This window comes from Onychomys torridus, chromosome 6 (assembly GCF_903995425.1).
Source record: "Onychomys torridus chromosome 6, mOncTor1.1, whole genome shotgun sequence".
Classification (NCBI taxonomy): domain Eukaryota; kingdom Metazoa; phylum Chordata; class Mammalia; order Rodentia; family Cricetidae; genus Onychomys; species Onychomys torridus.
The window spans coordinates 12,493,910-12,508,007 of record NC_050448.1 but is presented as its reverse complement, the minus strand read 5'-3'; the positions used below and the strand labels follow the sequence as shown (position 1 = coordinate 12,508,007).

Below are 14,098 nucleotides of genomic sequence, written 5' to 3'. Positions count from 1 at the left end.
TCATAAGGAGAAGTACTGATTTTTAAATGGTTTTATATGCAGTTACTCTAAAACTAATAACTTCTCAGTTGACTCTTGGTGTTCCTACTAGACCCAAACTGGGAATTCCCAGTTTCTTTTGTATTCATCCCTCTTCCAAGGCACGTCTCACTGTACTAGGGCAAACAAATGCCTACATAGAAGCCAAAGAAAATGACAACTCTAAAGTAAGAACAAAGATAATCCAACAGTCTATTGTAAGTGTACTTGATGATCACCAAGTAAGAATTACCCTAAGAATGTAAAAAAATGGCCTTCAATGGCTACAACAAACTATTATCTGTGCTTGTGTATTCTGAAAGGTAAACACAATCACATATAACCCACACTCTAAAAGCTACATGTATTTCATGTATTACTCACATCATTTTATTATTTTAATACACTTTAAGTTGTCACTGTGACTGTACACATCTATATGGAATGTGTAGTGATCACTTACCATGTATTGAAACCTGCTGAATACACACTATACCTTAGGAGTGATAAGACTTTTCAAGAACAGCAATCACCAAGAACACCACGCCCAAGTGTGGGCTTTACAGATGGTGATCTTTTCTCTATTGTGAAAGCACTTCTGAAAAATCTTACTCCTTGATTTCAAGAATTACAGTTATCTTACAACATCTTATCTCGTGACCACTTAACTATCACTCTCCTTCTTCTCTCTCTATTCTTTTATAAGACTGTGGATTTGCTAAATGAAATGGTCTTAACCATATGGGGCAGAACGCATTTTATAAAACACCAAGTGGGAATCTGCCAAGCCCTGTCTAGAGAACTGGAAAGACTAAGACAAAGTAAGCAATCTGACAAGTCTATATACCTCATCCTCCCTTCCTCATGGAATACTCATGCTCTTCATGTAAGCACCCAATTATCATCCATCAGAGTTGGGAGAGAAAGCATACCTTTGCCTCCATGGGCCAGTTTTGTAGCTGGCCAGGGCTCTGCTACCTGGCCAAGGAAGACTTTTAATGGGGTTGGGGTATGTTTGTTTTTGACACAGTAAAATGAGACATGTTACGTTTCTAGAACATAACCAGAATACTATGCTACTTGTCAGCTATGTGACAAAAGACAAGCCCAAGAACACCTTACTGGGTGGTATTGTGTAACAGTTTCCTCCATCCTGCAAGGAAGCTCCTTAAACAAAAAGAAAAATCACTCAAAAAGGCTTCTGGAAATCCCTGAAACTGACCAGATTCACAAGGACCCTCCCTTCCAGAGAAAACCATAAGAGCTGAGCCTCTCTCACAGACAAGCTGAAGACTTAGATCAGACCAGCTGCCTGGAAGAGATTTAAACCCAAGTCACTTGGAAAGGACACTCTCCAATCCACTGAGCTGCCTGCAGGTTATGAACTGTGCCCCAGGTTCCCAGCCTTTGTGAGCTGTCAACGGTGCTGGTGGACCTTGATGATGCAGCTGCCTTTGAGTCATTTCTGCTCCTGTAAGTACCTCCTCACCCACATTCCTGTAAGGAACCCCAAAAACACTCATTGGTTCACTAAGTTTGACTTTGGTGGTATCTGTACTTTGGTGTGTCACTGGAACTTTATCTGGGTAAGTAGATGTGTGTGTTGTGTTCCCCAGAAAAAGTTTTGTCACACAACAAATGGCTACTGATTGAGAGAGGCATTTCCAACGGTGCTAACTTCCAGGAGCCAGCTTGGGCAGTCTGTGGGAAGGACTCAACATTTCCCTCCCCACAACTGTATTTGGTAAATGTTTTTATTTATGGCTGTCTTTTGTTCTGTGACTATAAAAGTTCATACTGCCACCTCCATGGCAGAATACATCATTCTAGACAACCTAAATCTGTGTTCCCAAAACATAGGCACTCATATTTGTCTCAAAATTAAATATTCTTCAAAAACAGGGTATTTTACCCTTGAACAATCTCTTGAACCAGCCACAAAAAAAAAGTACAGTGCTAATGGCTTTTGTCTACCACCTTGTAGCCAAGTTTTGTACTTAAATAGTACCTGTGTATTTGAGTGACCATGTGTGTACACAAAGAATACACATGTACAGATTGCTATAGCCATATCAGCAAGCTACCTGGGGACAAACAAAACTATTCAGCCAACCTAAGCAGCAGTTTCTAGTCCAGGATCATATGATTAATCAAGGCAATATTAGAAGCAAGTTACACAAGTAACAAAGTCACACTCAACACCACAGGATTTTCACACTTAGTCACTGACACCAACCACAGGGGCAGCAAATTCACACTCAAACCTTATGTCCACTTTGAAGCAAAGCTCAACAATGGATGTGACTCCAATATTTAAATTACCATTCCATCATCATTTCAGATTTAAGTGAGATAATTTCATGCAAACTAAATGTGATGAGATTCCAGAGTGCTGACTAAGTGTGGAATTCCAGTTTCCCATTTTCAAAATGGAAAGACTGTCACACTTAGTGTAGAGACTCTATACTACTTTCACTCCTGACATTCATAACATTAAAGTTTATATCTGAAGGAATTCAAAATTGCTCAGGGAGGGTCTGGGAGATGTATCAGGTAAAGTGTTTGGACCTGAGTTTGATCCCTAAAACCCACATTAAAAAGCCATCAGAGTGGTGACACACACTAGCATGTTCAGTACTGGGAAGATGGAGAGAAGGATCCCTGTTAGTCTAGCCAAGTCTGTGAGCTTTAAGCTCAGTGAGAGAGTTTATCTCAAAAATAAGGGGGAGCCACATGTACTGGCTCATGTCTATAATCATACCACCTCGTGAGGCCCAGGCAGATCTCTGAGAGTTCCAAGCGAGCCAGGGCTACACGATAAGACCATCACAAAAGAAAAGAGGTCAAGAATGACTGAGGAAACCATGTGACACTGTGCCCTGGCTACCATATACATACACATGCATATCCACACATGAACAGTCACAAGATCATGCTCTCTTGTGCTCGCTCTCTAGGACATGTCTAGAAAAATGAGAAAATTAATTTTCTCTCACAGCATTTCTGCTAGAATTCATGATGCCATTTAAAGAACATAACAAAAATCAGTCTTACTATGTATATATATATATACAGGGATGCCCTTGAACTCCTGATCTTCCTGCCTCAGCCTCCCAGATACTGGAACTACAAAAGTGTATCACTGTTCCAGCCCAAGATAGTAACATCACTTCCTAGATTAGTCACAATACACAGAAGGAAGCAATCTTGGAACCAGTACTAGGGCAGTCTGGAAGTATCAATAAAATCAGTCTTTAAATCAAGGGACAATGAAAAATATTCAGTAATTATGACAAATTACTGATGTAAAATAGTAACAGCATATTTTTTAAAAGCATGTAGATTTAGGTTAGCAGATGGTTCAACGGATAAAAGCACTGCCACCAAGCCAGACAACATGAGTGTGACCCCTGGTACCCACATGGTGAAGAAGAGAAATGATGCCTGCAACTTGTCCTCCGACCTCCATTTGTATGACATGGCATGAGCTTCCTAGCCATCCCAAATAACTAAGTATATAATAAACAGTTCTAAAGCACATAGATTTTCCTGGTTTCTAAGAGATACGCCACCACTGAGATCATTACCCTGAAAAGCGACTGACTGGTTGTGTTATCTCATCAAGGGCAGTATGGCCCACACTGCTCAAAGTGAGGTAAGAAAAGAGAAACATCTGTTTTCTACAACCTAAATCTGAGTGCCCACAACTCAGGGAGATGATGTGGCAGAAACCCGTGCCACAGCTGTTTCAGAGATTAAAGGGAAACAGAGATTAAACACGTGGATATAAACCACATGGTTGCCTTCCTTGTTTTCACATAATGGAGTCAAAAAGTTTACATAATGCCTAGTCCAAGAATGTGAAGTAAATGAACGAAACCTTACATATGCAGGATATAACAGACTCTCATCCAGTGAGAACTGTATACAGACCATGTCACAGGTGCCCATAGAACATGACCTACATGAATATGGGAAAGGAACACTCAGATGCACCAAGTATGTGCTGTTTAACAGAGTGCTACTCAAGGCTTTAGCTGGGGTTGCAGAGAGCCTAGGGGCAGACAGTGTCCTGGCTTCAGGAAGCTGAGACTAAGACGCGAGAACTCTAAACTGTTTTCCTTAATATTTGCTGTCCACTCATTCTCCACTCCTAACAAGTGTTAAAATTTTAATGTTTTAATGGGACAGAAATTAAGCAGTAAACAACTGACAGATACTCTAAGCTTGTCAGACATCAGTGTTCACTTGCTACCCAGAGCTAGGACCTAACACAATATTCTCAGAATAGAATTCAATTCATTGCACAATGTCACAGTTCCAAAATAAATGAATGACTACAATGTGGTCCTTACTCTGAAGGTGCCGAGGGGCTTTTATTGAATACCCAGTGTGTGCTGCGTACTCCTAAATGCTTTCTTGCTTTATTATGATGCTGGCAGTCATGACCACTTTCTTTTTCCAATAAGAAAGCATGTATATCTAGGAGATTCACTCCGAGACAGACTAAATTATTTCCCTATGTCACTGGTTTTAGAGTACCTGCTCTTGACCAGGCAGCTCAGCACACGGGCTACCCTTTCACTTTCTAAGGCTGGCCTGACTTCCGTGTTCCTCAATATTACCAGATTTCTCACCCAAATCTTTGCTGGGAAAACTAATCTGCAGGAGACTCCCACAGAGTACATCTAACAGTGCTTTAGAAGCAGTATATGAGCTTTATTTAAAATGACTTGGGACAGGTGGTAAGATGGCTCACTGAACAAAGGCATCTGCCATGCAAACCTGCAACCTGATTTTAATCTCTGGAACCCACAGAAAGGGAGAGGGAGAGAACCAGCTCCATCAAGTTGTCCTCTGACACACACACACACACACACACACACACACACACACCCATGTGTAACCTAACATGTACAGCCACAACATACACACGATAATACATTTAAATTTGTTTTGTTTTGGTTTTGGTTTTTCAAGACAGGGTTTTTCTCTGTGTAGTTTTGGTGCCTGTCCTGAATCTCACTCTGTAGACCAGGCTGGCCTCGAACTCACAGAGATCCATCTGGCTCTGCCTCCCGAGTGCTGGGATTAAAGGCATGTGCCACCACCGCCCAATTTTCAAAAATCTAATTAAACAATTTGGCAGACCTGGGAGTCTCACAGCACTACTAAGGAATTGAAAGCTGGTCACTCCAGGAAAAAACAGCTCCTTTGCTTCTTCCTACCATCCCCACTATCAGGGCAAGCCAGAAACTGCTTTGAAAACGTCACATTCAACTTGCACAGTTACATATAGTTAGAAAAAAATCAATACAAAATGCTCCTGTCACAAATGCTTTAAGACACTGCCTGAGAGGTTCGCTGACTAACAGTACCACCAAGTAGAAAATGACCTCAGTATTTCCAGACACAGGTCAATAGCAGAAGCAACAAGCCTGATGGAGGGCAGTGTCTGTTGCCATCTTTCCATGTATTTGTCAGCACAGCTGAGGACAGACCTAGAAAAGCTTTCTGTGCCTCTGGATTTGTTTCCAAATTCAAACTGCCTGGTGCAATTGGGTTACCAAGAGAAGCTATGGAACATACTTTCCTAGAAGTCTTTAACAGTGAGATGATGCTTGTGGTTATTAAGAGTGCTGTGACTAGTGTGCTGGCCTCCTGTGTTGGCCACTGGCATCCACTGGTGACCTACTCTCCATGCCTGTCACCCGCTCCCCGTGCCAGTGAGTGAGATGACCGCACCTCTCATAAGCTTGATTTCCAAAGTCACTGATGGAGGAGGAAGGTTCCCCCCTAAGCCACAGAATTTCATACAAAAGCTTTCAAATATGTGTAAACTTAAAACAAACATACTTTTTTTTTTTTTTAAGTTTCTGAAAATAGAGGAACTGAGGACTATACTCCCTCTAGGGGGTGGTTTACTCACCCTGAAATCAGAAACAGTTTGTGAATTGTAAAGAACTTCAGACCTTTTCCAGGTAAAGAATAAATACTCTGAAAGGCCAAGATCTAAGGCCCTGTGGCTAAGTTCAAAGCTGAATGCAGAACTCCAGCACTTGGAAATCTGACACAATGTTCTCTTCCTTAAGCACAGCCCTCCCTAAACTATCAATCTTTGTTTTAAAAAAAAATTCCCCAAGACAGGAATAGAAACATGCAATTCATCAACAACTTACAAAAGTGTCTCTTTCTAAAATTGTATGTGCATGTCTGCATGTGGGTATGTGCACACTAGTACAGTGCCCACAGAGGCCAGAGGAACTGGATCTCCTGGAATGTAGTCAAAGGCATTGTGAGCCTTGGGCCATGGACACTAGTAACCCAAGTAGGGTCCTCCAGAAGGCAGCAGTAAGCACTCTTCACCACTGCCATCTCTCCAGCCCAAAAGTGTCTCTTATGTACATCACATATAGATGACCTAAGACTGACAGTTTCTTCTTCAATTACTTTTCCAAGTGTATAGCTACTAATTGATAGAAATATAAAGAAAAGTATCTTGATTTCCAAATGAATCAAATTGAAAAATCATTGCTTTTGTTTGTTTTTGAGACAGTCTTACTATGTAGCTTTGGCTGGCCTGGAACTCACTATTTACATAGACCAGGCTGGCCTCGAACTCAAGAGATCCACTTGCTTCTGTGTCAGGAACCCAGAATGAATGAATGCACACACTGTCTCCTCCTCCCCTTCATCATGCTCATATTACCACCTTGAAGAAACAGTCTCTGTCAGTTCTTCTCGCACCCCCAGAGTTGCATCACAACACGATGATCCTACCATGGTACAGACTTTCACAGAACACTCTGACTTCCCTAACTTCTGCTAAACAAACAGTAAGAACCCATGTGCAGTCCCTTAGGAGTTCTTACACGTTTCTAAAAATGACGTATTTAAGCCTAGTGTGGTAGCTTGTGCCTATAATGCCAGCCCTATAGAAGCTGAGAAAAGAGGATCAGAGCACGCTGAAGAATATCCTGGTCTACATATTGAGTACCAGGCTACTGTGAGCTATATAGCAACCTTCAAACAATCAGTGAAATAAATAGGTATATATAAGACAAAAACTTTATGTGGACCTTGATAAAAAGACTTCTATTTTATAAATCCCATTATATGCTAAAAGTTACTGAACGTTAACTGCTTATAAATGAGTATAATTTAGACAAATTGTTATACTAACTACCAAAACCAAGTACTTAATTTCCAGGCCAAATAGAAAACACATTATTCTTGTATTAGATAGAAATTTAAAAGTGCTGCTGTCTGTCCCCAAAGACACAGAGCAGCAGTGACAGTGTATCAGGCATTGAGATCTGAGTCTTAAAAACATTTTTTAAATTACATGTGAGTATGTGCACACAAGGCCTGGTGCCCACAGACGAACTGGCCTGAGCTAGAGTTACAGGGGGTTGCTGGGAATTGAACTCCTATGGAGGAGCAGTAGAGTCTCAACTACTGAGGCATCTCTCCAGCCCAAGACCAGAGCTCTCAATACCAGCAAAAACTGCTTCATCTGGACACACTGACTCTGAGGGAAAGACAGCTTTGCTGCATGCCATCTTTTTCATCACTACCTTAAAACTTGTCATTGCAGCATTTTAAGTCCAACTCCTAAAAGAACAGCTGCAGAGGAGGGACTGGTACCCCAAGTTTCTTAACACTCATTCAGACACGAAAGGCTGAACCTTGAGTAACATTAGCTTACCTCACATGGAGCCTCATGACTGACAGTAACCCCAGGCCTCACGCTGGAGTCTGACTTCACTGCCATGATGTCTTGTATTTATCTGTCACATCCAAATACTTCAGTTTCTCCTAACCATCACTCCTGTTTTTTAATTTCAGCACACTCTCCCCACTACTTCCTGTCTGCACAGTGGGAACATGCTTAGTGCCTTGCTTCTAGAATTAGCCCTGAGATCATTTTCCTGTATTTCCTTTATAATTTAGAAATTACTCAGTAAGAGCCCTCTGAACTTTAAGGATTTGTAAAGAGATTTTACCAAAGTCATTAAGACTTCTTTTCCAAGTCACTGTTAATTTTAATTTGCTCCCTTTCTGTGAATATCAAATCTGATTTGCCTAACTTGGGAGCCCTGTACGCTTGTCACTTCACACACGCAGTAGTAGCCTGGCACTTGTTACCTAGATATCGTGGTTTTCCATTCAAGTTGACCAAAACCTGGGTGTCTGCAAATTGGATAGGGTTCTAAGAAAACGAAACCAAAAGCCACAATGGTTTGGGACCCTGGTCACACCTGTGGACCAGCAGCTGAAAAGTGGAAAACGAAACTTCCAATACAGACGGCTTCACCTGACTCAGGAGACCCTTCTTCTCTAGTGGAAAGGAACACTGGACTAGATCAGTCAAGAACTCTCCTGGATCTGAACTGAATTCAACCCTCTCTACTGTCACACCCCCATTACACAGATTAGGACATCTGTCCAAAGTAGCAAGCACTGACCACAGCATGGTTCTGAACACATCAGATTTCAAGGCTACCTTTGCTGCTCTGTATGTTAAGGCTAGATCACTGAGTACTACACAGAACATCCAGCAGAGGCTTTCTGAGATAGAGGATGCCAAGGCTGAAGAGTTCAAGACTTCCCCAGAAACACAACACTTAGGGGGTAAGGAATATTTGAACGCATTCGACTCTCCTGGTTTCCAGTCCAGTGGATCTAGAATGGTCCAAACGCTGCTGGTGTGTGTGTGTGTGTGTGTGTGTGTGTGTGTGTGTGTGTGTGTGTGGATTTGAGTGCCACTTGGTGTAATTTGTAACATCTCAAATGTTTCCAATGAAGTCCGTGTGAGCAGTAGTTTAAGGATGCATACTTTTAGTGGGGAAAAAGGTTAAATGTATATGGCGAGAATAAAAACCTAATTGGTACTTATGAATTATCACACATTGTAAAGAAGCATCAGCAAATGCTTGTTCAGTCAGTTGCCTTTAATATATGACTGTAACTGGCTAAAAGGCACAACTGTCCATGTGATCGACCAAGTCCCCGTCCTGGAATTCACATCCTGGTGGAGGACACAGACAAACAGATGACAATGCAGTGAGGAAATTTGGTTACAGTGGGGGACAGATGCCATGGGAACAGGAAGCAGGGACACCTAACCCAGACCACACTTTTCAAAGGAGGCAATGTGAAGGATGAAAGAATCAGCGAGTCAGGGAAGCAAACTGAGAGTTCCAGCGTTGCCTAAGTGCAAGCAGCACTGGCAGAGGCGAACAAGGAAAGGTCAGAGAGCTTGCAGCGTGAGAGAAAGGGAGAAACAAGGACCAACTCAGACAAGCCCTTGACAGACAGAGCTTCACAATCCTGTCCATTAGAATTTCATGAACTTTAAAACAAACAAAACAGGTCTGGCTCCATGTGAGACAAAGCACACCAGATTCTATCATGATTTTAAAAATGCTTCCTAGGTGATTCTGCAGCTAGGAATGAAAAACATTGCTGGAAGCGTTAAAGGACCAGGCAAGGTTGGGGAGCCAGGTGATCCTAGCGAAAGTGATGACAAGAGTACCTCAGTTCTAGGCCATAAACTGCACAGTAAGCCCCCAGCTAGGTAACAGCAGCAGTAACCACAAGCCTTCCCCTAAACAAACCAAAACCAAGCCAAAAAAAATCCTAGAAGTATACACGTATTTACTACTAAGAATTTGAAAAATAGAAGATGACCTTAACTAAGGCTCTTTGCGCCCTGTTTCCCAGCTCTATTACATGAGCAATGACCTGGAGAAGATTAGAGTCTAGACATGAAAGAAGTCAGAAGTCATTGTTTGTCAATGACTGTGTCTCTTGCCATCTGTCTGGCCTCAGATTAGAGTATCATTTCCAAGGGAGACTGATGTTGTTCTGCCTAAATATGACAGGTAAAATAACTTAAGAGAAACCAGACCTTCTAAAAATCCTACTTGACTACACCTTACAATATGAACTATGAATGATATGCTGATATTTCTTAAGTTGGATAATTTTAAAGAGCATAAGTATTTTTGTGGAGGTTTGATGATGCTTCATAAACACTTCATTTAAAGATTTCCCCCATTTTGGCATTCGGAGATGACAGTAAAATAGAGAGAACTGATCCTTTTAATGCCACTCGAGCTGCTAAAGAGATCAAATAGGATTAAGTTTGCTCTCTTCAAATAAACAGACCAACAGAGCAAATGCTCTGGACATGACGGCAACTGTTAAAACCTCCATTCGGTAAAGGGAAAGACAGTAAGCTGCCTTTAAAAAGTTACGATCGCCTACTTTATATGAGTATTCTCTTTCTAACTTTAGATAGTTTTTGAAGGGAGTACTGATTGGGGATAGAGGACCTATGGCAGGAAGGAAGCTAGGCCTCTAGGACCCGCAGGTGCTATTCCCGGCCCTCCACAGAAAGTGCCCTCCTGAGAATACACTCACAAATTCACTTAGCGATCTGCACTTAATGACACTTCTTTAATACGACATCTAACTTGCCTGAAACTAAAAACCTTCAAGTCAGTGTTTTGCATCTGTGTGTTCATTTTTATTTCCTTCTACTTGGACAGGCATGCTTTCAAGCTCTACGCTCTGTCACCAATAAAACGGCAACATTTGTTACTTTATTTCCCTGCTGATATTACTATTCTGATGTGTACCATTTGTTTCAATCACTTGTTCTGTGATTTTTTTTTAAATGGGAAAGCGCTATTTTGAAAAACGCACAATTTAAAAAAAAAGTATAGATGTTTACATATTTACATATTTGCTATTGTCTCCCTTAAAAAGTCCCAAAACACGACGTGAAAAACTAAAATCAACAACAAAACCCAAACTCAAAAAACAAAACCACACATCAACACCAAACGTACCCTTCAGGTAATTTTGACTGATGACACTGCAGAACAGTTAATCTGATAATTAAAAATTTCCAGAACACGTGATGTTTAGACCGTGATCTACGCTGTCAACCAGAACGCAACGCTTTAGTTTAAAACAAAAATACCTTACAACTTGAATACAGACGTGTTAAATTCTTGAACTGCCTTGCAGTGGGAGCTCACTAATCAAAACACCGTGTTTGATTTGTCCAAATTAATTCAACAACACAGTATCTTTTATTTTTATTTTTGGTCCAGGACTTTTCTTACAATGCACCATCAAACGTACAGATTCTACATCACACGATGTCAACAAATACCAAGAGAGGCTAGCCTCCGATACGGTCCAAAGTGGCTGAAAAGTCGCAGCGGCAACGAGCAGACCTGAGCTACCTGGGCTCCTCCCAAGCCGGTTTCCCCAGGGTCCTGGGAGCCCACGCCCCGCGTGTGCACAAAGGCGCAGTGGAGGCACGAGCCTCCGGCTGCAGTCAACTCGGTTCCCTACAGACGCAGACTGCACAAGCCCTCCGCTCGTCCTCCATCTACCCACGTACAGCGGAGACTGACACCGTCCCGGAGCGGCGGACGAGGCCGCCGGGTCCCCGGAGCTCAGGGGAGGCAGAGACAAGACGAGCGCCCGCGAGCCGACACCCGGATCCGGGAGGGAAGGCCCGGCAAGAATAAGGGCGGCGGGGCTAGCCGACACCCGAGCCCGGGGCGTGCGGCCCTTGCGTGCCCTTCCCGGCCGCCCCGCGACCGCGCGAAGGAGGAGGACCGGGCGGCGGCCGGGTACGACGAGAGGGGCCGGGAGCCCGCCCGCCCGGAGCCCGCCCTCCCCGCCATCTACTCACGCTCGGGCTCCTCCAGGCTGCGCGGCTCCCGCCGCATCGGGTCCCGGCCCCGCGGGCGGCGGCGGCGGCGGCGCCGAGGGAGAGGACAGCGGGCGGCGCGGCGCCCGCCTCCCGGGCCCTCTCCCCCGCCGCTGCGGAGCGGCCCGGCCGGGCCCGAGCGCTGCCTCGCCGGCCGCCCCAGCCCCAGCCTCGGCCGCCGCGGCACCGGAACTGCCGCTCGCTCGGCTGCTCGCTCCGCTCGGCGCCGGCCCCGCCGCACGCCCCCACCCCCGGCTCCGCTGGCCGGCGCCCGGGCTCTTTTTCCTTTTGTTTCCAGAATAAACTTTATTGGTCTCTCTTTCCGCTCACATCGTGTAAACAAACAACGAACTCTTCCCCACCCCCTCGGCTCCCCCCTCCTGGGGCAGAGGAGGGTGAGAGCGAGGAGGGGCCCAACTTGCAACGCCCCGGAAACAGATCTGCGAAAGGACCGGAAGTGAGGAGAAGAGGCCGGGCAATGGGCAAATTTGGAAACAGTGACTCAGTGCGCCTGCGTCCTGCTCTTCCGCCCCGAGTGGCAGTGCGACTCAGCGCTGCGTTAGCTAGGCTGTGGTGTCATCCTGGGACGGCGGACGTGTCACGCCTGTTAGTTTCTTCCAGCGACTTTCTGTCTTGCGAGAAGCTGACAGAGAAGTTGGGAGCGAGGGACACCCAAAGAGAAAACGAAATGAGGGCAAGATGAACGATGCCAAATTGGACGCCGATTTTAGAAAGAAGTCCTTGGCAAAAACACTGGTTTCAATCGCAACCCATCCGGGTAGCCCTCTGCAGTCCTTTGACTCAGCTCCCAGAGACCTTTGGCTGTGTCCCATGCTTTTTCCTTGTATTCTAGCTATAGAAGTTGTGCTATTTTTCATTTTTGAGGCTTCAAAAAAGTTATGCTGGCTTCAAGTTAGATTCAAGGTGGTGATTTGGTACTGCGTAACGGATCAATCTCTTCTGCTTGAGAAGAATGAGAGAGATCTGTTGGCTTTTAGATTACTCCTGCTACACGGTATTCAACGTTTCTCTCCCTTCCACTAGTCATTTATCATATTGAAAAGCCTAAGGTCCAGGATCTAAAGTCAGAGGCAAGTCCTACCTGGAAATAACACTCCAGAGGTGTTAACAGCCCAACTTAACATCCGAACAAAACCGCCGCACATCCCCAACCCATACTTAGTGATTCATCCTCTGGGTAGTCACACAGTTTCACTGCCCTGGGTTTCTGTATTTCCTGTTTTCTTTCTTTTCCACCCTTAAGTGCTCGTTTTCATCCCGCATTCCAGAGAATCCATGTTTCTAAATATTTAACTAGTCGTTTCCAGCAGTTTCAGAACACCCTCACCTTAAGCAAGGAGTTAAATATAACTTTTGAGTTGCGTAGTCAATCCTGGGAACCTAAAGCAACATTACCCAAACTGTGCTTTCTGTGCGATAATAGATAGTGCTTGATAGGGAAATTTATGTGACTAATAGTTTGCCTTCGAAAATTCATTTTAAAAAGAAAATGTTAATTACATTATATGATATCATATGTCATAGAAAATACCCTTTGGGGTAATTAAGTGCATGACAGTTTACCTTGAAGCAAGTACTATTTGTTGTTTAATTCACAGTTGGTACTTTTGACTTATCTAGCTACCATTGATGTTACAATGTTTATCTTCAAAGATACTTATGAGTTTTGTTTTGTTTTGTTTTTGTGACTCTAGGGGCCAAACTAGGGCCCTGACATGAGTCTTGCATGTCTTCTTTTTTTCTTAAAGATTTATTTATTCATTATGTATACAGTAGTCTGCCTGCATGTATGTCTGCAGGCCAGAAGAAGGCATCAGATCTCATTAGAGATGGTTGTGAGCTACCATGTGGGTGCTGGGAATTGAACTCAGGTCCTCTGGAAGAACAGCCAGTGCTCTTAACCTCTGAGCCATCTCTCCAGCCCTGGGGAGGAGTCTTAAGGTGTGTGATAACACAATCTTCAGGATGAAACTGCAGTTGGTACTCTGTACTCTTTCTTCTCAGTACTGTTTTTAGTTAAAGGTCAACCTTTGTTCAGCATCTGTACTCAGACCAGGGAAAGACCTTGCCATTCTACTGAGCCTGACTGGAGGAAGGCCTTGCCATTCCCATGAGTCTCAGGCATTGCCATGCCATGCTCACGTCATGAATGCTCATTCCCACAATACTGGGACTTTGGGGGTTTTTTGTTTTGTTTTGTTTTTTGTTTTCCAGGACAAGGTTTCTCTAATAGTCCTGAAACTTACTCTGTAGGCTAGTCTGGCTGCAAACTCACAGAGATCTGCCTGCCTCTCTGCCCTGCAGTGGTACTGGTGCTAGGAT

General features: G+C 43.8%; 1 protein-coding gene across 1 annotated transcript in view; it reads right to left on the bottom strand.

The window, feature by feature from the left end:
* The window catches only part of Pik3ca (phosphatidylinositol-4,5-bisphosphate 3-kinase catalytic subunit alpha), a 76,117-nt gene extending 63,932 nt beyond the window's left edge, over positions 1–12,185 (bottom strand). Inside the window, exon 1 of the mRNA XM_036190045.1 lies at positions 11,738–12,185. The gene's annotated coding sequence lies outside the window, so the exon portion shown is untranslated. The remainder of the gene's footprint in view (positions 1–11,737) is intronic.
* Positions 12,186–14,098: the final 1,913 nt, after the last annotated feature.